At 42.9% G+C, this 19793-nt stretch overlaps 1 protein-coding gene across 4 annotated transcripts in view; it reads left to right on the top strand.

Moving 5' to 3' along the window:
• EPM2A (EPM2A glucan phosphatase, laforin) overlaps window positions 1–19793 on the top strand; it is a 596250-nt gene that overhangs the window by 489234 nt on the left and 87223 nt on the right. The gene's annotated exons all lie outside the window — the stretch shown is intronic.

The following is a 19793-nucleotide window of genomic DNA, read 5'->3' as shown; positions in this document are numbered from 1 at the left end:
GGGCCAAAAAAGAGAGGACCATGGACTGGAGCAACCACCCGTCAACACCAACTCCGTTTTGTCGGGGTTGAGTTTCAGGTGCTTGTGATTCATCCAGTCCTGGATGAAGGTCATAACAGAGTGAAAATTGGATATTGATTCGGGGGAGGAGGATAAAGAAAAAATGAGCTGGAGGTCATCCGCATAATTGTAAATGCAGACCTCCAGCTGTTGAAGGGCAAAATAAGAGGGGCAATGTACAGATTGAATAACAAAGGGGAAAGAGAGGATCCTTGGGGAACCCCGCATTGTACTGCCCGGAAATCCGCCGAATATTGTTGTGTTGTGATTGGTTGATGGCAACACAGAGCGCCGTGCGGAGATAGGTCAGTTGTTGTACTTAGACTGGTTAATGAGCCTTCAAGAATGAAAACTGTGATAGGATTAGAGAAAAATATGTGACAATTATGGAAAACAATCAAAACATTGAATTTGAATTGTATTACTGAATTAAATCATGTATTGTTTAATTTTTTGAGAAGCATGAAATATCTTAAAGGGTTTAAGAACTTTGTGAGAGGTGGTGTTATAATTTCGATATGGGATGGTGAAGAGCTGCCTTTCAAGGGTACACCTGCACATTATATGACAACAAAATTGGGATTGCATATATGTTTGCGGCTTTGTCAGTGGTACAAGATTACTGAAAAAGAGGGTCCATTGAGTTTTCCAAGATATGGGGCCCAATGTAGGTAATCCCAGATTACAGATTCTTAAATACCGAATCATACCGATTCAGTATTTAAGAACAGGCAAATGGGATGTAGATAATTTTACCTAAAAAATTACCGAATCGGTAAGTTTCGGTAATTACCGAATCGGTAAATACCAATTTGGTAATTGCCATTCATTCCTATGGGCCTGGAGGCCCATAGGAATGAATGCCAATTACCGAATCAGTATTTACCGATTCGGTAAAAGGGGGAAACATTGAAGGGTGGCAGGGTGTCACTTTGACACCCTGTTGCACCCCTCAATTGTGTATGGGTGCACATGTTGCTGACATACATGCCCTAAGGGCATGTATGTCTGCAACATGGCACTGTTGGAAAAGCAAAAAAAATGCTTTTTCCAAGGTTTTCATTATTTACCACCAACTTGTAGTTGGTGGTAAATACCGAATCCTAAAAGGGGAAGAGCACTCATTTGAGTGCTCCCTACATAGCAAAATCGGTAATTTACCGATTCGGTATTTTAAGGAATCGGTAATTTACTGATTCCTTAAAATACCGATTCGGTAAATTACCGAATCAGTAAAATGCCCACCTACATCTCATTTTTCAAACACCGGTCGGTAACAGCCGAAATTACTGAATTTCGTCCGTATTTGCCTACCTACATCTGGCTCATGGTCTTTTCAGTTGAGAATTATTGAAAAATTTGAAGAGAAGCTGTAAAAAATGAAGCCACCACCCAAACCTGCTCAGTACGAAGCATTAAATATGTGGGAAAAGACAGCACCAAATAGGGAAAGAGAGAAATAGCAGAAGAAGACTAAATTTGCGTAATTATGCAGATGCTTGATGGGATCAGGAACAACAGAGATGGAGGAAAGCCATAGTCAAGGGAACTAGACTATACCCAGCTATTACTACCAAAACACTTTATAAATAAAAAAAAAGAATAAAGCACTTTGAAGAGAAGATGAAAATGATGAGACAAAGTCAGATACTGATAGTGATTGAGGGGATGATATATTGGATGCAATGTTAGCCGCATGTTCATCCCCTTATGTGAACCCTTTAATAAATGCTGAGAGTATTTCAACCACTGATGTAACAGTGGCAACTGCTCCTGTAAATCCGAATATGATTCGAACTGAAAGAAGTATAGTGCTTGCATGAATTGAGAATATATCTATGGTAGGTGCTACTGCTTCAATTGTAACTGTACCAGCACTCATTACTAGGGTTGTGACAGTATAGCCTTTAGAGACTTAAACAATAACTATTCTGGCTTGTGTCATTTCAAATGCAGCAGTTCATGGAGCTACTAGGAGAGTAACTGTAACATGGTTTGTTACTACATCACAGAATTCACTGATTGTTGCCTGGAATCCACCGCAAATGCTTTAGTCATTGAGAGAAGTGGGAAGGCTTGCCTTTACGACATCAATAGCCATGGGAGAGACCAATTTATTTGAAGATTGTATTTTTCCACCTTGGTTTGAGGAAGCTGCTGGTTTGTGAAAGGCAGAGAGTAGAGAACAACATGTTACCCCAGAACCTGTAAGGAAGAGACTACTTGATGTGTCCAAAAAGAAAAGTGGAATTAGAAGAGGTTATTAGGGGATGCTTAGAACTTGAACATTTAAACCAGTATCAGAAAAAATAATTGCTTCTCCTGAGTAAAGAAATTATGAAACGTGCAGCAATTAGACATGATAAGTTAACTGATTTGATTGAAAACATGATGTTGATCTTTCAAAACGTTTTCCTTTACAGAGAAGTTACAGAGTTCATTTGGATGATGAAGCTATTGAAACAATGCATTCTTCAGGAATGCAATTGCACATAAATGAATTAGTGAAATGCATTTGTAAATATAGTGGCTTTGAAAAATTTGTAAGTAAATGACCAAAGACACATGAAAAAAAAGAAACTATCAGAGGTAGATGGATAAAATAAAAAGTCATCAACAGGTTCTCAGGATAAGGAGGGAGCTTCAGCTTACCCTCTAAGGGAAATAGCAGGAAGAGAATATGATGATGTACCTTGGAGCAGAGGTGTTCTTGAAACATTTACAAATAATTTTCCAAATTTTGAGACAGGCATGTACAGTGGTAAAAACAGATCGACAGATTTGTCAACTTTTTCAAAAAGTGTTGGGGATTGATTTGAATACATTCTTTGACATTGTAATGCCAAATGATTTGTGGGCTGAATGCAAGGTTGTTGTACAATGGCCACGTGAAGAGCCAACGAGAGATGGTTACACTAATGCACCATCTTCTGTTGTCATAGAGAAATATGGAACAGTGATACTTTCCCGAAAGGCACATTGTTTGGGTTAAGTTTAAAAGAAGCTCACAAGAGCCAAAGGAATCGGAGCATGATTACTATGAATAGTTGTTACAGGTGTTTCAACAACGGAGTTGGGAGAGAGTATCCCAAACATAGTGATGTGGGTTCCTTCATGTGCCAGTTTGTAATTGGGTGAAGATTAGAAATAAGTATGCACATACAGCAGAGTACACTTTGGTGACAAACAAAGATAGTACATGAAATCCTGAGATATGCAAAATATTGTAGTGATGAACTAGGTAGAGTTTATGTAAGCCCAGTCAATGTTTGCTCAGAAAGGTTTTCAGAATCAGTCATTTGCAGGACATCAAGGTGCTATGCAAGCCATTATTTGACAAGCTGGAGTACAAGGTAGTCAAGGGGAATTTGGTAGAGATAGTGATTTTCTGGTTGATCTGAATACTGGTATGACTGTTGCAGCACTGAAAAAAATAATTGGGCATTGGAAGCGGTAGTGCAGACTTAATCCCTCAGCAGACAGAGCAAATGGAAATGTGCAAATGCAGGGAGGAAATCAAATGCAGATGCAAAACATGCCAGTTCAGCAAATGCAAGTGCCAATTTAGAAACTGGTCCCAATAATGAAAGTTCCACAAGAACCGATGGTCCCAAATAATAAGGGAAACCCTATATTTAATTTGAATCAGTTGCCTAAAGCAAATTTAAACCAATTCCAGAACCATAATCAGAATAGACTTCAACAGTTTCCTGTGTTTGATAATTGTGATTTCAGCTCCGACAATTCTCAATGACGGTGCCTGATGGGGAGGAAGATTGCATGCTTGGCGCAGTCTTAGAAATAGACCAGAGTAGATTATTTGTGGAGGGAGAACTACATTGCCACCCCTTGTCATTCTTTATTGACATGGTGCTACCAAATGCACTATGAGAACAGAGGAAGCCCCAGACCTACCCCTCTCGGGAAAGAAGGTCTAAGTTGTAGGGGTTTCAAATAAACAGATCACAAACCAAGTTTCAGAAGAAGTTCCTGTAAAAATAGGGCCATTTGAGGAAAAAAACCAATTAGCTATTTGTGTTACAAGTTCCGTAAATCTGTTAGGAAGCGATTTGGTGTCTAAGTGAAATTGCACAATTTAACGTACACCAGATGATGTAGAATTCCAAACACATGATGAAGGTGTTGAATTGAAAGTGGCTTGACAAGACACAGCTATAGGGTTATTCCCAGTGAAAACTATTGAAAGATACAGTGATCCCAGAAGAGTGGGATTTCACAGGGAAAGATATCAGACTGATTAAATGTGTAGAACCTGTCATAGTCACACTGAAACAAAATGTGGTGTATCCAAGTACACCACCATACAATTTGTCATCAGAAACAATTGCAGGAGCCACCCCCATAATTGAAGGTATGCTGAGGAAAAGGATTTTATAGGAACTCATTGGGAGTCTATGCCACTCTCCCGTCATGGGTTTACAGAAGTCCAATGGTGAATATCGGATTGTGCAGGATCTCCCAAAGAGTAATAACATTGTTGTCCCATGGTAATGAATCCAGCCACCATTCTTTTCCAGATTCTATGTACTGCAGAGTAGTTTACCGTCATGGTCCTCTGCCTGGCTTTTTTCTCAGAGCCATTGCATGAAGATTCACAGTTTCTATTTTCCTTTTTTATATAAGAGAGAGTTTTGTCATGGTGCTGAGTACCACAAGGGTATACAGAGAGTCCTTCTGTTTTCAACTCGATCTTGAAATAGAATCTGGAGTCATTACAGATGGCATTCAACTCAGTTCGTGTGCAATACATTGATGACCTACTTAGCATGAGAGACACAAGAAGCTTGTAAACATGATACAATTGCTTTATTGAAACACCTGGCCCAGAATGGACACAAAGTGTCTCCAAGTAAACTGCAATAAGGTCAAAAAGAAGTCCAGTACTTGGAACAAACCATTGAGAAAGGTGTGATAATAGTGTCACCAGAGAGCATGGAGGCGATTCTTCAAATGAATCCACCTCAAACACACAGAGAAGTCAGGATGTTTTTATGAATGGTTGGCACTGCAGGCAGTGGATACCCATATTTTTCTCGAGTGGCTAAGCCTTTACTGAGTCTGACACACAAAGATGTGCTTGATCTGTTTCTATGGGACAACAATTGTTAAAAAGACATTCCTAGAGTTGAGGGCAAGTCTCTGTTTTGCCCAGGCACTAGGAATGCGTGATAACAATAAGATGTTTACATTGTTTTACACTAAGAGGGAGGGCTGCGCTTTCTCAGTGCTTACTCAAATGCATGGAGATGCTTCAAGACCTGTGGCTTATTTCTCTACTACCCTTGACCCTGTACCCGCAGGACTGCCTGGCTGCCTTAAAGCGCTCACCACTGCTGGTGTCAGTATCAAAAGGAGTGAGAGCATAGTGGTGGGACATCCTTTAACTGTTATGGTCCCTTCCTCGGTTTAGATTTTGCTCACCTGAACTAAAACCCAGCACATGACCCAAAATAGGCTTACCAAATATGAACAAAAAATCCTATTGTCTGATAAAGTGTTTTTGAAAAGATGTAAAGTTTTGAATTCCTGAACGCTGTGAAGTTGAACATGATTGTCTAGACATCACATTGGACTTGGCAATTAGGTTGGCAGGAGCGGTTAGCAGACCCTTAGTTGAGGATTTTGCCCGCCTCCCTTTCCTCTCACTTTCAATTCGAATATATAACATTGTTATTTGGAAGTCATCAATAGGGGTATGTCAGGCATGATAGTACTGAATGAGAACTGTCTTTATAATGTATTGTAAAAGACACTTGGCTATTATTTGTATTTTAACGTATTTCTTTTATTGTACTTCTATGGTCTATTTATTTGTATTGAATAAAGTTGATTCTGATTCTGATTGTCTAGGTTGCATAAATGTATGCACCAAACCAAGGCGAGACATTAAAGGTGGACTCCTGAAAGACCCCTGATTATATATTCTTTGTCGATAGTTCAAGTCTGGGACACAATGAAGGGACCATGAGAGCAACTTTTGTACTATTAATGGTATTGTAGAAGCTTCATGGCGTTGAGGTATTACCTTAGCACAAGCTGCAGAATTGATTGCCCTTACAAGAGCTTGCAGATTGACAGCCCAATTGAAAGTGACTATATTTGCAGATATTCAGTACAGCTTTGGTGTGGTCCATGACTGTGGCCAATAATGGTCAAAGAGAGGTTTCATGACATCCTCTGGGACGTCAATACGAAATGGTGAGCATGCGAGAAACTTGTTTGAGGTACTCCAGCTGCCCCCCAAAAGTTGTGGTAGTTCCCTACCTCTGCATCTCAAGCAATTAATGTCAGTGCCTCAATTCAGGAAGGACCTCAAGACCTGGCTTTTCAACTGAACTGCAGACCCTCCCCCCAGCACCTTGAGACCCTCATGGGTGATTAGTGGTGATTAACAAAAACCTTGATTGCTTGATTTAAATGTGCAGCTCACCGAAGTGGCAATGCTTACATTACAGTTGGGAACAGATATGTTGACGAAGTTGCATTGTATTGTGCATTAGTGGCCTGCACATTTAATGGAGTTGGTGTTTTCACAGGTGAATCTGAAGAATATACTATCTTTTCAATGTTGATGTCAGTAGCTGACACATGGGAGGAGCTCAAAAGAGTACAGAAAGATGTTTCAAAAGCAGAGCAGCATTTTTGGATCAGAGCATGTAGTGAGAAAAACGCAAATTTCATCTGGATGTCAATTGATAGGACAACAGTGTTGCCTGATAGCTTTCTGTTTCCTATGATACATCACTTCCATGGATACCCACATGGAAGGAGAGGTAGAATGTCGAGGTTGTTCAGGCAAAATTGGTTGAATCCCCAAAGGATGCCTGCAGAAGAAGTGTGCCATTGTTGTGTAACATGTCAACAATTTAATGTAGGGAAAAGATTACCCATCACAATGAGTCACATAGGAAGATCAGGTGGTCCCTTCAACTGAATGCAGAAGGACTTTATCGAGATGCTTGTTTGCAATAGGTTGAGATATGTCCTGGTTGTAGTGTGCATGTTCTCTAGAAGGGTGGAAGCCTACCCAACAAGGAGAAACAACAGTCTCACTGTAGCAGAACTGTTTTTGAGAGAGTTAATAGCAAGATACAAAATGCTGTTTATCGATCTGAGGTTTCTGGTAACGTCAAACAGCTTAGTGGTACCATAAAGTGCTGACTGGCAAACAATTGTCCTTCTACATCACTGAAGTGATTTGGTGTTAGTGAGTATCCAAAGTATCCCAGACAGAAAGTCCGGGTTATCCCCTCATGAGATCTTAAAGGGAGTACAATGAGACTGCCTGTTGTGCCAGCAAATGCACTTGTGAGCATCACAGATGGCATGATACTCAATTACTGCAAAGGATTGGATGATGTGGTGTGTTCTGTTTCTCACCAGGTTGAAGCTGCCACACAAGACCTGCATTGAGAACAGTACCAGAACCTCAATCCTAGAGATTGGGTCGTGATCAAGAAGCAGATTTGGAAGAGTTGTCTGGAACCAGGATAGAAAGGCCCCTTCCAGGTGATTTTAATAATGAACAGTGCTGTTAAGTGTGCCAGAATACCAAACTGGGCGCATGCTTTGAACACTTAAAGAGTCAGAGAGCCACATGAAGAACTTGTGCTCTTTGAGCCTGAACGTAGATAGAGCACAGCTGATTACATCATAGCAAGCTGAACAACAGCAAGGAGTTGTATTGAAAGATTAATCACAACAAGGAGAAACAAGGGGTGAAGATTCACGGACAGTCGCACAAACGCAAGTTCCTGTGATTTCACAAAGTGGCATTGAAGTCTCTGATAAAAAAGAAGAGGCCAAACCTCAACTTGAGAAAAGAGTTGAAACAACAGCAGAACAAACAGAAGATCCAAGTGAAGAAACAAATAATGGGAGAAGAGTCACACGCAACATTATGTAGCCACGAAACTATGGACAAAGGAGACTGAAAACAAGTATGTTAGTTGATCGAATGCCAATGTCAATCACTGCAAAGGCAGAGTCAAGTGGTGCATGTGACACAGAGGAACATCAACAATGCCTGAGAGGATTGAAAAGAGCAAGAGTGTATTTTTGAATGTATTCTGCACCTAAGTGGATCTACTGTGTAAACCAAGTGCTGAATGTGTCAGTGGATGAACAGTGTGACATGAAATCTGAACTGTTTGAACCTCCATGATGTCACTCTGAAACAATAAATTTGAATAAAGCTGTTTGAAAAAATGTCTGAAATGAAAAGTTTGAAAGACATTTGAGACAATAGTGATTAAAAGTGCAGAAGACTGAAATAAAATTATTTTTTCTTTTAAGAAGATTTACCTAGGCTCAAGGTTGAAGTAGAAAAGTCGGGATAACATTTCAGAAGAACACAGAGTAGGGTTAAGAATTACTATACAAATATTATCTGAAAATAAAAGACTGTGCAAACAAGACTGCTTAAAGAAAACTGCTTAAGAAAACTGCTTGAGAAAAATCTGAGCTGAAATAATAACTTGTTGCTGTAAACAATCTGACTATAGACAAGCTGGTTGCCTTAGAAATAGATTCAAATTTATTATGGGTATTGTATTTCTAGTAGCAGCATTAGTAATTGCAATAGTATCAGTAGGGTTCTATTTTACATCTGATAAGGAGATTAAATATACAAATGTAACTGTAACATTTATACACTCAGCAGATGATGAGCGAATGAAAGCATAATTTGTAAACTACAAAACAGATGATTACAAACTGATGTTACCGTCATCAGCTGCAGAAGAGGCTACTAATCTCCATGCACCATTATCATACGCCATCACATGTGGTATTTTGCTTACATTAATATATAGGTGAGAAAACTAAACATGCTTTCTCAAAATATGATTTAGTGCTTTCTAGAGAACCATTGCAAGGAAAAGAAATGGACACAGCTTGGTAATATTTTAGACCATCCAAGTCTGTAGATAATGTTAAGGCTTATGAAAGCAGTCTAACCTGCTTAATAAGGTCTATAGAGAAAGTATTCATTATGACATTAGAAGGAAGAAACACATTACACATAGTAAGAATAGAAAGGAAGACGTTTGGAAAAATGTTTGGAAGAAAGAAGATGAGTTTAAAAAGAAAATGGTTGATCCAAAGATAAAAATAGATTGGGGACAGGAAGGAAAATCAGTGTTTACAAAAGAAGAACACAAAGTAGAACCAAGCATGTCGGAATTAGTAGTTGCAAACACACATTTGAAATTATGGGAGATACATGGCAAAATTTAAAGGGAGAAGAAATAGCCATTCCAGGTGTTTATTTTGTTTGTCCACAGAATGCTTATTTCCAGTTGCCTGCTGATGGGGGAGTATTTGCTATTTTGCTGTATTGTCTTCTCAGATGTATCACATATATAGCATAGGGGCGGCGAGATGCCAGCACACCTGTCCACACCAGGCCACACCGACCCCTGGGCAGCCCTGAGTTCGGGAAGCTTAGCTGACTCCCTCTGAGAGTGAGCCCGGGCAACCCACCAAGGCAGCCCGGCTAAGTGCGGGTGTGGCCTGCGATCTTCCTGGTGAGCATCACTCAGTGTGAGCCATTTGGAAAGGAGGGACCAGAGGAAGGAGCAGAGCTGGTTTTAGGCACGACCTCTACCATGACTACGGTTCTTCAGCGGCACAAAGCCCCCCCCCCCGAGGCCCTGTTTCCATCTTGCAGTGTTGTACAGCACCACAAGGCACTGCACAGCATCAGTAAGGCTTACGCCTTTTTTATCCATATTATCAAGCCAGCAGTTGAATAGATCCCCATAGACCTTCCAAGTCCTCCCACAGGCAAGCAGTGTGTGTAGTCCCAGCTCACCCTCAATCGCCTCCAGAAACAGCAGGCCACAGTCAGACATCCATTTGAAGGAGGGGACCCCGTCAACCCAGTCAATCACTGACAGGTGGCACAGCCACAATTGGGTGATCAGCGACAACCGGGTGCAGGCCCAGTATAACTTGAGGGCTTGAGGACAAAGCTGAGAGTACACAAGGCAAAACTGGCGATGAGGCAGCATTCAAGAGGCACCAAAGCAATCGTGGGGCGTCAGTAGAGGTGCACGCGGAGCAGAGTGACTGCCCAGCGACAGCGTCAACTGTGAGTGAGAACACGTGAGAACCTGGGCTATAGCACAGGTGGCCAGGGGGACTCTCGGTAGCGTTCAACCAATTCCACCAGTCATGAGGATCTCCCTAATACCGACCCGTGCCCTATCGCCTCACAGTCGCCCGTTCTCATCTCAGAGCAACCCTCCAGCTATGGGGCAGGGTAAGAGGGGTGCACACACCCAGCATCAAGGGCAATAACCCAGTGGTGCTCAAAACACCAGGCACCAGGCTCCAGCGGGAGTTAGTGAGCCACAAAAAGCCCTCCGTTCAACAAACAGCCACCCCTCCCACCGGTGGAAGACCAATTAAACTAAACGATGCCAAAAAGTATGGCCGCCTACCCTTGACACACCACAATGAGATCTAGCAGAACCAGAACAGCAGTAAAATCAACAAACACAATCTAATCTAATCACAGACTTAGTCTCGGATTAAAATTCGCCATCACCATTGCATGTATCACAAAGAATGGCACCAAATAACTTTCCAAAAAAATCTATGGGTAGCAAGATGAAATGATGGATTTTGTTTATATCTTTAAGGCCCCAAGACCTTGCTGGAAGCTGCTCGCCAACCACTCAGATTGGCAAACGTCATGACCCAATCTCTAAACAGAATCAAGACTTACATATTAATGCCCAGGTGCACATACCCGAGACACAACAGCAAATTAGGGATTCGTTAACCCACCATTTGATGTAGACTACTATAGGTGGAGGCTGGCTGACTCTTTAAACTCCCAAACTACTGTATGCAGGACTACTATCAGACAAGAAACAAGCTCACTGGACAAACCCCCAGGAACATCAGTAAAGTCACAAAAAATATTACCTAGTCCATTTTAGGAAATCAAAAAGGTGACAAAGGAAGAAGAAACAGTCTAATCAAATACTACAGTGAACCCCAGACCGATCCATGGCTACAATTTTTCACTTTCACCAATAAAGCTTCCGCATGGAAATCATGACACCACTTTAGTCCACTGCCCCCCGGAAAAGTTCATTCCCGAGGTCAATCTAGCAAACCCATCAGACATCTTCTCTCCAAAATATACCAACTGTCAGCCCCACGTTACAGACAGCCCACACCATACTCATTTCCATTATGTGCTCCACTCTTAAACACAATGGAGACAATATCCTCTGCCCTAGCTTTCTATTCCGATAAGTTAGTGATCCAAGTAGATTTATTGAACATGTTAGCCATATATGTAGCAAGCTTTGAAAAGAACCGCAAGGAATTAAATGGATTGATTAAGCGAGTCCAAAATAATGCCAGCACATCATATCACACATGTCAATGCGCCACCACCTTTGATTTATTAAAACTCATCCCCATCATTTTGACGGAAATACTAGCAGAAGTAAAATCACAGCCTTCCTTGTCTCAATCAGACTATCAGTCCACCATTAGCCCAACTAATTGGTCACCATTCCCCACCAGAAGGACACAACTACAAATGAATAGAAGTCAGGGTCCAAGACCAAACCTCAAACACCCAAAGACCACTGGTTTACCACAATTTTACCTCTCAAACGGACAAGCAGAAATTCATTGCCTGTAGCAATTGGAATAAAACCTACAGGAGCATGGCCACAGCCCACTCTTTCAAAAAGGGAGCGCAAACGTCTTAGGAAATCGAGGAACAACAAGCGTTTAAATCAACAAGACTAGGCCCAAACTCTCCTCCATACTTACTCCCAGGATCAAACGGTCTCCCAATTGTCAAAGTTAACAGAAGGTCAGTACTCTCCCACTCCTCAGAGGTTTATCTTTCACAGTTTCAACACAGGCAGAGGACAAAATGATAGTAAATGGAAATAAGGCACTTGAGAGCAGCAATGAAGGTTGTGGGTCCAAATTCTCCATGCAACCCACTAAGCAATCAGCATGGCTCACTAGCTGGCCCTCCACAACAATCTCCTAACAATCTTTGTCCTATGCAAGAGCAGGACAGAGTAAAGGGCTATATTCCTCATGCAAACACGAGCCTGCAAAGGCAAGTGTGTGCTTCAGCTGAGCCATCTCAAAGCAAACCAAGACACACAAACATTGTTCCAACAACCCTTGTTGACCCAGATCAGAACAAATACGGCCGCTATTTAGCACAAATAACTACACACAACAGTAAAATGGAGGCCCAAGAATGGATTATTGAGTAAATTATTCATATACCTCAGTTTAGACCAACCGTCGCGTTACAAATGAGCCCGACAAATGTTCCAGCAACACAGGAACCCAGCTTGGCCCGTAACACAATAGCCTTTAAGCCTCCAAACTCTACAGATCAACTGCAAGTGTATTATAACCTAACATCTAATCAAGTGGGAACTCAAAGCAGAGAAAAAAATCACACACATCTTGACCTGACAAATTGGGAAGAACAAGTAATGTTGCAGATGATCCCTGGCTACAAGTCCAGAGGACAGCACAATATACTAAACAGAAGTGCTGTACTGAAACTAGCCAGCCCAATTGACACTTTAAGCCATTTCATAACTCAACAAATAGAAAGCATCAAGTTCACACCTGACTTGACGTCTCCAGGCAGAGAAATTATGGTGGTTTCCTGGAGCAATCCAAACATCGAAATGGAAGTATGGCATCACAGGGACCGCTTCTCGAAATGGGGTATGGAAGTAAAACCAAGAAGATAGAGCAGTATCCAGGCCCACTTTGCCCCAAGCCAAAACAGTCACAAAATACCAACACCTCCATTAGTGGGGTACTAAGGGTAGCCACAGGCTGAATAGTTTCTCAAACCTAAGTATTCAGAACTCATCAACTTCAGGTGCCCTAAGTTACATGAGACAAGTGTCTCTACAGACAGCATGCGATATGGCAATATCAAGGAGAGTCACATGAATACGCCAACAAACGGACTCAAGCAACATCAATCTAAAACTCCTGGAATAGAAACGCCTCAGCTACAAGGTGGACAATATCGATTTAATTTCTTTTCTCCAAGAATTCTACATTTTATTACTGCAGGAATCCTGGGCTGTTTTTCAAACACCACTTACAGGCTTTAAGGAGCACCATCTATAAGCAACTAAAACCAAAAAACAAGGCGGAGCTTCCATTAACTAATCAACATTTAATGTATCCTACCTAAGATGCCAACAAGAATCGATCGATCTAGGCCAGACATGAGTTGAATGCGTCAAACTCTCAGTTCAGCACTACTCAAACCACTCAACCAAATCTAATAAAGTCCCTTTTAAATTTGCAATGTGTACTTTCACCCTTCCCAGCAGCAAAAAGTAGAAAAAATAGAGTCTCTATACTCTCTACTCAAATCATTGCAGTACACTTATCCACAGACCGCCTTTGTCTTTTTAGGTGATTTCAACATATCGCTTCTCCAAACAGACACGATTCATCACACTCAATACATGTACCCAGTTAGAAACAGCATTCCTCGGTAATAGCCAACCACTCCAGAACAGATCGCCAAGGCAGAACAAGCAATGCTGGAATAATGAATAAAGGCTTGCTCATTCCTAATGACCTTTTGCCCCAAGACCAACCAGCATCCACTACAAGAGTATCAAACCATTCCAGCAGCATTTTAGATTATACTCTTGTAGATGCTGAGCTGTTTCACTTGATCGGAGGTTACAAAATATAACCACGACTGGAGAGCGACCATTTTCCTCAACTCGTCGTGATCACCATCCATCTGTCAAGAGCCCCACAGAGCAACAATTTAAGGGCCCTTCCAAGTGCATACAACCTGAATAGGCTCACTTGGAACTGCACGGAGGCATCCACAATAATGGAGTTCATTATCAGTCACACTGTAGGTACACGTGACAATCAAGCATGGCCTCCGTGGCAAAAGGGAATCCACAATAACGCAACTCATTGATCATATTTAGGCTCATCGTTTTTACCTTCAAACTATTTACTGAAAAGCTGCAGCCTGGTTCACAAAATCACTCCTAGGGAAACAAAAGAAATTAAATAAGGAGATTAAAAAACTCCGGAAAGAAGATTCAATACACAGCCCAAACGCCGAACCACAAATCACAATTTTAAGGGGCCTCTATAAAAACAACATCTGGTCAGCAAGAAAAACACACCAATCAAACACCTGGATAAATTTGCTACAAATGATGAAAAAAAAGAACAACAAACAATTCTGGGCAGAAATTAACATCGTAGCTAATGGCAGCTTCCGTCACCACAATGCAAACATCTCAGAGGCAGACTGGACCATACACCTGGAATCTTCCAACTCACAAGTATTAACTTTCAAAGATTTTCCAAGGTCTAAAAAGTCAGATAAATAGGCATCCTGACAATCAGCTTGAGGAACAATGGCTGAATGAATCACAAGTCTGGAACACCTTAAAAAGACTGAGAGAAGACGGGCTCCTGGCATAAATGGCCTTCCAAGTGCTTTATTCAATCTTGATCAACCATTCTTGGCCTTTACCTTACCACTTTGTTCAACCACACCTTCATAACTAACAGCATACCCGCATCATGGAGAGGTAATATCCCCCACCCAATCTTCAAAGCAGTCAGTAGATCAGACCTTGCGAACTACCGTCTGATTGCACTCATCGACGTCGAAGCCAAATTGTACGCTTCCAATCTCCTTTTAGATCATGAGACATGGGCCACAGAGAAGAAAATCATCCCAAACAGACAAACTGGCTTCAGACTGGGTACCAGCACAATGAGTAATGTTTTGGCCTGTACCCTGCTTGTCGAACAAGCTTGGTACAAAGACACTAAATTGTACACCTGTTTCATCGATTTGGAAAGAGGCTTTCAACATGGTTCAAAGAGAGTGTCTATGGTCAAAGATGGTTATATGAAGCATTCCCCCAAGCTACTTGAGGCCATAGTTAACTTTTACTCTGAGACATGGGTCTGTGTTAAACTAGGCAAAGTGAAAGGACAGCGGGGAAGATCCCTACATACATAGGTTTAAAACAAGGGTGCCTTCTCGCCCGAGCCTATTTAATAGTCAGTCAATAGGCTTTATTTCGATAAAACATATCTTTAAAAGCATTACATAAAACAACAGATTAAAAACCATATCATGTAAAATGCTTTAGCAAATCTACTAAAATAGTGGACAAAACAACATCAAGATAGTTAAGAAGGTCTAAATACATTGACCATAATTAAACAATTTCATTAAGACTTTTGGATCTGATCGACCATGCCCATCTTAAAAACTTTGCCATTCCGCACACATGCAAAGACCGGGTGTCAGAAGTCAAAATTCGCAGAGCGACTATGTGGTGTCTGGTACCCAACTCTCTACATAATGGTTTTAACCACATAGATCTCGGAGATTTGTAGGCTGGACATTCAAATAGGAAGTGGGCAACAGACTCCACTCTGGTCGTACAGAATAGACAAAATGGTGACGTTTGAGCCGGAATTTTTCAGCGTGCAGTCAATTCACCCACTGGGAGCATGCCTACTCTAAACTTAAAATACAGAGCCCTGTCTGAAGATTTTAGAATTATATCAAGGTAAGGTTCGCGGAAAGCCACGTCCTTAAACCTGAGAAATTTGGTGGTTGCCCTGCATTGTTTGGGGTCTGAGCTACTTTTATTCAATACCCAACTCCAATACATTTTCTTAAGGACCGATTTAGGGGGAGCAGTTCTAGAGACCCAAGCATCCCCGAGCCCCAGCTCTCCAAGCAAGAATTTAACGTCCCTAAGCCACCTAATTTTAGCCCAACCAGGCATCGACAATAGTTCAGATAAGCCTTCAGCATAATTGGCAAGTTCGGGGACATTCCACAAACGAGCCCAAAGTGGTAGTGGGCGAAGCTGTGCCTGATCTTTAATTGCACGGCACCCCGTGTCAAGTAGCAGGGGTAGAGTCGGGGTACTCTGAGGAAGAGCCATCAAATCCTTCAAGAATTTGTTCTCGGATCTAGATAACTGATCAATATTATGGGATCGCCAAAGTTCTGCCCCGTAGAGTGCTGAGCTAACTCCTCTCGCCTGGTATATATCTATCACTGGTGCAATGGGTTTAAATGAGGACGAGCGATGTTCTGTAAGAAGTGCCCCCACACCCTTTTGTGGCTCAACAACATCTTCTGAAGATGGGGTTTCCACTACATGGTGTCAGATAAGCGGATTCCTAAATAATCAAATTTCCTGACTCTTTCCAGGGGCACCTGACTTAGTACCGGTGGACGTCCAAGCTTTTTGGGGGGGTTCAGTACCAGACATTTGGTCTTATCAGTGTTAATTATAAGCCCCCTACTTGTGCAGAAAGCCTGGAAGCCATCCAAAAGGCTCTGTAAACCCACAGGTGATTTAGAGATGAGGAGGGTGTCGTCCGCGAATAGGAGGGTAGGTATTCTCCTGCCCGCCAGGGATGGCGCATCAGATGGATTTTTTAGGAGGTGCTCCACAACTCCGTTCACATACAGTGAAAACAGAGTTGGGGCAAGAACACATCCCTGGCGGACACCCCTATTCACTGGCATTCTTGCTGTCTTCTGGCCCTGAGTACCCCACCTCACCTGAGCAAAGTTTCCAGTATGGAGCTTCACCAATAAAGACAAGATATACGCGGGCATACCCAGGTCTGACAATACCCCCCTCAGGCGATCCCGGGGCACCAGGTCAAAGGCAGTCTTTAGGTCATTAAAAGTGAGATAAAGACTGCCTTTGCCTAGTGCAACTACCTTCCAGTATATGAGCAGCAGTCTGCCTGCTCGATGGTCCCGGTGCCCGACCTAAAACCTGATTGGAAGTCTGAAAGGATTTGGTTATCATCAGCCCATTGAAGCACTCTACCCAGGACCACCTTTCCTTCAACCTTCTGTGTGCAGTCGATTAGGCTTATAGGACGATAGTTGGCCGGGTCGTCCCGACCCCTTTTTGAAGATCGGGACGACCTCGGCCCCCCTCCAGGAGTCTGGGATTGCCGCACCATCGTAAGTAGCGTTAAGTAAGGAAGAAATAAGCGTCCCCCATACTTTGCAATTAAGGTGAAGCAAGTCCCTCGGTATCCCATCTGGGCCTGCTGCTTTGTTTGGGACTAGGGATTTTATCACATTCTCCACTTCCTTGGCTGTAGAGGAAAGAGCCTCACTCACCCCAATGGGGTCCATAGGTGGTAAAATAATTGGGCCCTGCCCATCATCCAGGTTAGAACTATAGAGAAGAGAAAAGTCATCAAACCACGTTTGCTCGGTAATATTACATGTTATGACTGTGCTATCAGGCCTGTTCCTAGCCCTTACTAGATCCCAGAAACCCCTAGAGTCCCTCCCCGCACTGGCTTTCTTAAGGTCGACCCAGAACTGGTCCTCCCAATCTTTTCTTGCTTCACTAATCGAAAGCTTATATTCCCTCCTAGCAGCCCGGATCAGCTCAGGGCCCTTAAGTTTGACTGCTTTCAAAAGAGCAGTTTTCATCTGCCGACATTTCTTGGAGTACCACCCCCGGTTGCCCTTGGGACTCTGGCACTCCCTTACAGGAATACCCTTACTGTGTGTTATAAATAAGTTTCCCAGGGCATTGATGGTGTCACAGAAAAGTAGAGATACTTCTGAAGGTCCCAAGGTGGTATTGACCATCTTGGATAGGGCCGCATCCATTAGAGCCCCTATGATCTGGACCTTCCCCTCATCCAGTGCAACCCTACACCATTTGAGACGCCTCCCACAGTTTGAGGGGAAAACTTTTGAGGTTGACCGTATTGCAGAAGGTACCTGCGGGCCATATGTGGGCGACCACAAAGAGTGCAAAATCAATGATAGCAGATTGTGGTCGCTGTCCGTAGTGGACAGAACTTCCATATCACGCATAAAACTCCAGAGCTTAAGGTCGAGTAGGATGTAGTCTATCCTCGACGAATGGTCTACCCTATTGAACGTGTGGGCACCAGAGGGGTCCAATGTTGATCTGCCATTCACTGCCCTTAAACCAAATTCCAAAGTTAAGGAATTCAGCTGGATGGCCCGTTGGGACCACCGCTTTATGGGCGATATTGTCAAGGATGGGATGCCCCTCCTGGCGTCCTCATCAGAGGTACCCAGGATGTCCTCTGCCTCAAGGGGCTCAAAGGTACAGTTGAAGTCCCCTGCGACCAGGACATACATGCTAACCCTACACTGACTAAGTTCGTGCTCAATCCCAGAGATGGTTGGAGATGGTGAACCACCTTTGGAACCTCTGGCATAAATGTTGAGTATCTCCAAAGTGCGCCCTCTGTGGGGCCCCCTAGCTGATAATCTTAATATGTCAGGAGAATTAGTTACTCTATGCCTGATATGACAGCCCAGAGAAATGCTGACCCATATAAGGAGACCTCTTGAGGGACGACTTCTCCCTCTAAGGGGGGGGTAGCTGGAACAAAATACGTGGTATAACCGACTTTATGGCAAGGCTCCAAGCTCCAGGTCTCTTGGAAGATACATATCACAAAAGACTCAATAAAAGTATTCCAGTCTGGGAGATCTAGTTTTCTGGAAATACCAGCTATATTCCAACTGAGAATCCTTACATCACTGTTCGCTCTAACTTGCTCAGGGGAAGATGGTTTTTGTGTGGCGAGCATGCTAGGCCCAGTTAGAGTCTCAAGTGACGTACCCTCCGGCTCAACAGCACTCCGGTAAATCTCAGGATGGGAATAAACAAGCACAGACTTGTTCATAGGGCCAATGGTAGGGGAGGGATAATAGACAGGAGAGCATAAAGGCCCATGGGATGCACCACACTCAGTCGTCTTGCTACGCCCAAGCATGTCGGCAGCAGCTGGTTGCCTCTCGACAGGGGAGTAAGTGCCAAGGCAACAAACAGGCCCCATCCTATAGGCTCCTAGGCCTGTGTTGGACATATGGGACATACGGGTTTGGGAAACATAGGGGTGAAACCCTCTTTCCATCCCACCCCAGGGCTGGTAACTAGAATTCCAGGGAAGAGCTGGGTAGAGTTGAAAAAAACTAAGATCGTATGTGCCAATTACTGTATTACCAAAGCCAGACTGTTGGTTACAAATATACCTAGCAACTCTAGCATCCCTGAAATTAACCAGGATGCAATCACCCATCATGTCTTTAATTCTGTTTCCGACCCAACAGACCCTTCTAACATGAACAACCTGACCGTCAAATGAACTAGGCAAAGGTCTATTCTCATTTAGCCAAAAGATAGTTTTGTTTTTAAGTTCATTATATGATTCCTGTTTGCCAGCCTTGTGCTGTGGGACCCCAGTGAGTACCACTACATAAGGCTGACATTCTGGAGGTAGGTTAATGGGGGGAGGGGGATGGAATCTCCCTTCTCAGCCGTGACGGGTATATTTGATGGTACAGATGGGGTACTATTTTGGCCCCCTCTTCCTCCCCCGGTGGTAATATTGGCCATACTCTTGGCTCAGAGACCTTGTTGAGACCCTTTAGGCCCTTTATCCAAGTTTGGGTTACGATTGGGACTTATTTGGGCACTGGTGCGAATAGGTCCACCTTGAACAGCAGTATTCGCACACACTTTACACCCAGGAACTACCCCTGGGGCTATAGGTACCCTTGTCTCTGAGAGTGTTGTGTCCAACTGGGGGTCCTTATTCGACTCTAGCACGCCCTCCCTGTTTTTGGAGTGTAGTTTGAT

Source organism: Lissotriton helveticus, chromosome 6, assembly GCF_964261635.1.
Source record: "Lissotriton helveticus chromosome 6, aLisHel1.1, whole genome shotgun sequence".
Lineage (NCBI taxonomy): Eukaryota > Metazoa > Chordata > Amphibia > Caudata > Salamandridae > Lissotriton > Lissotriton helveticus.
This window is presented reverse-complemented; position numbering and strand designations above follow the sequence as displayed.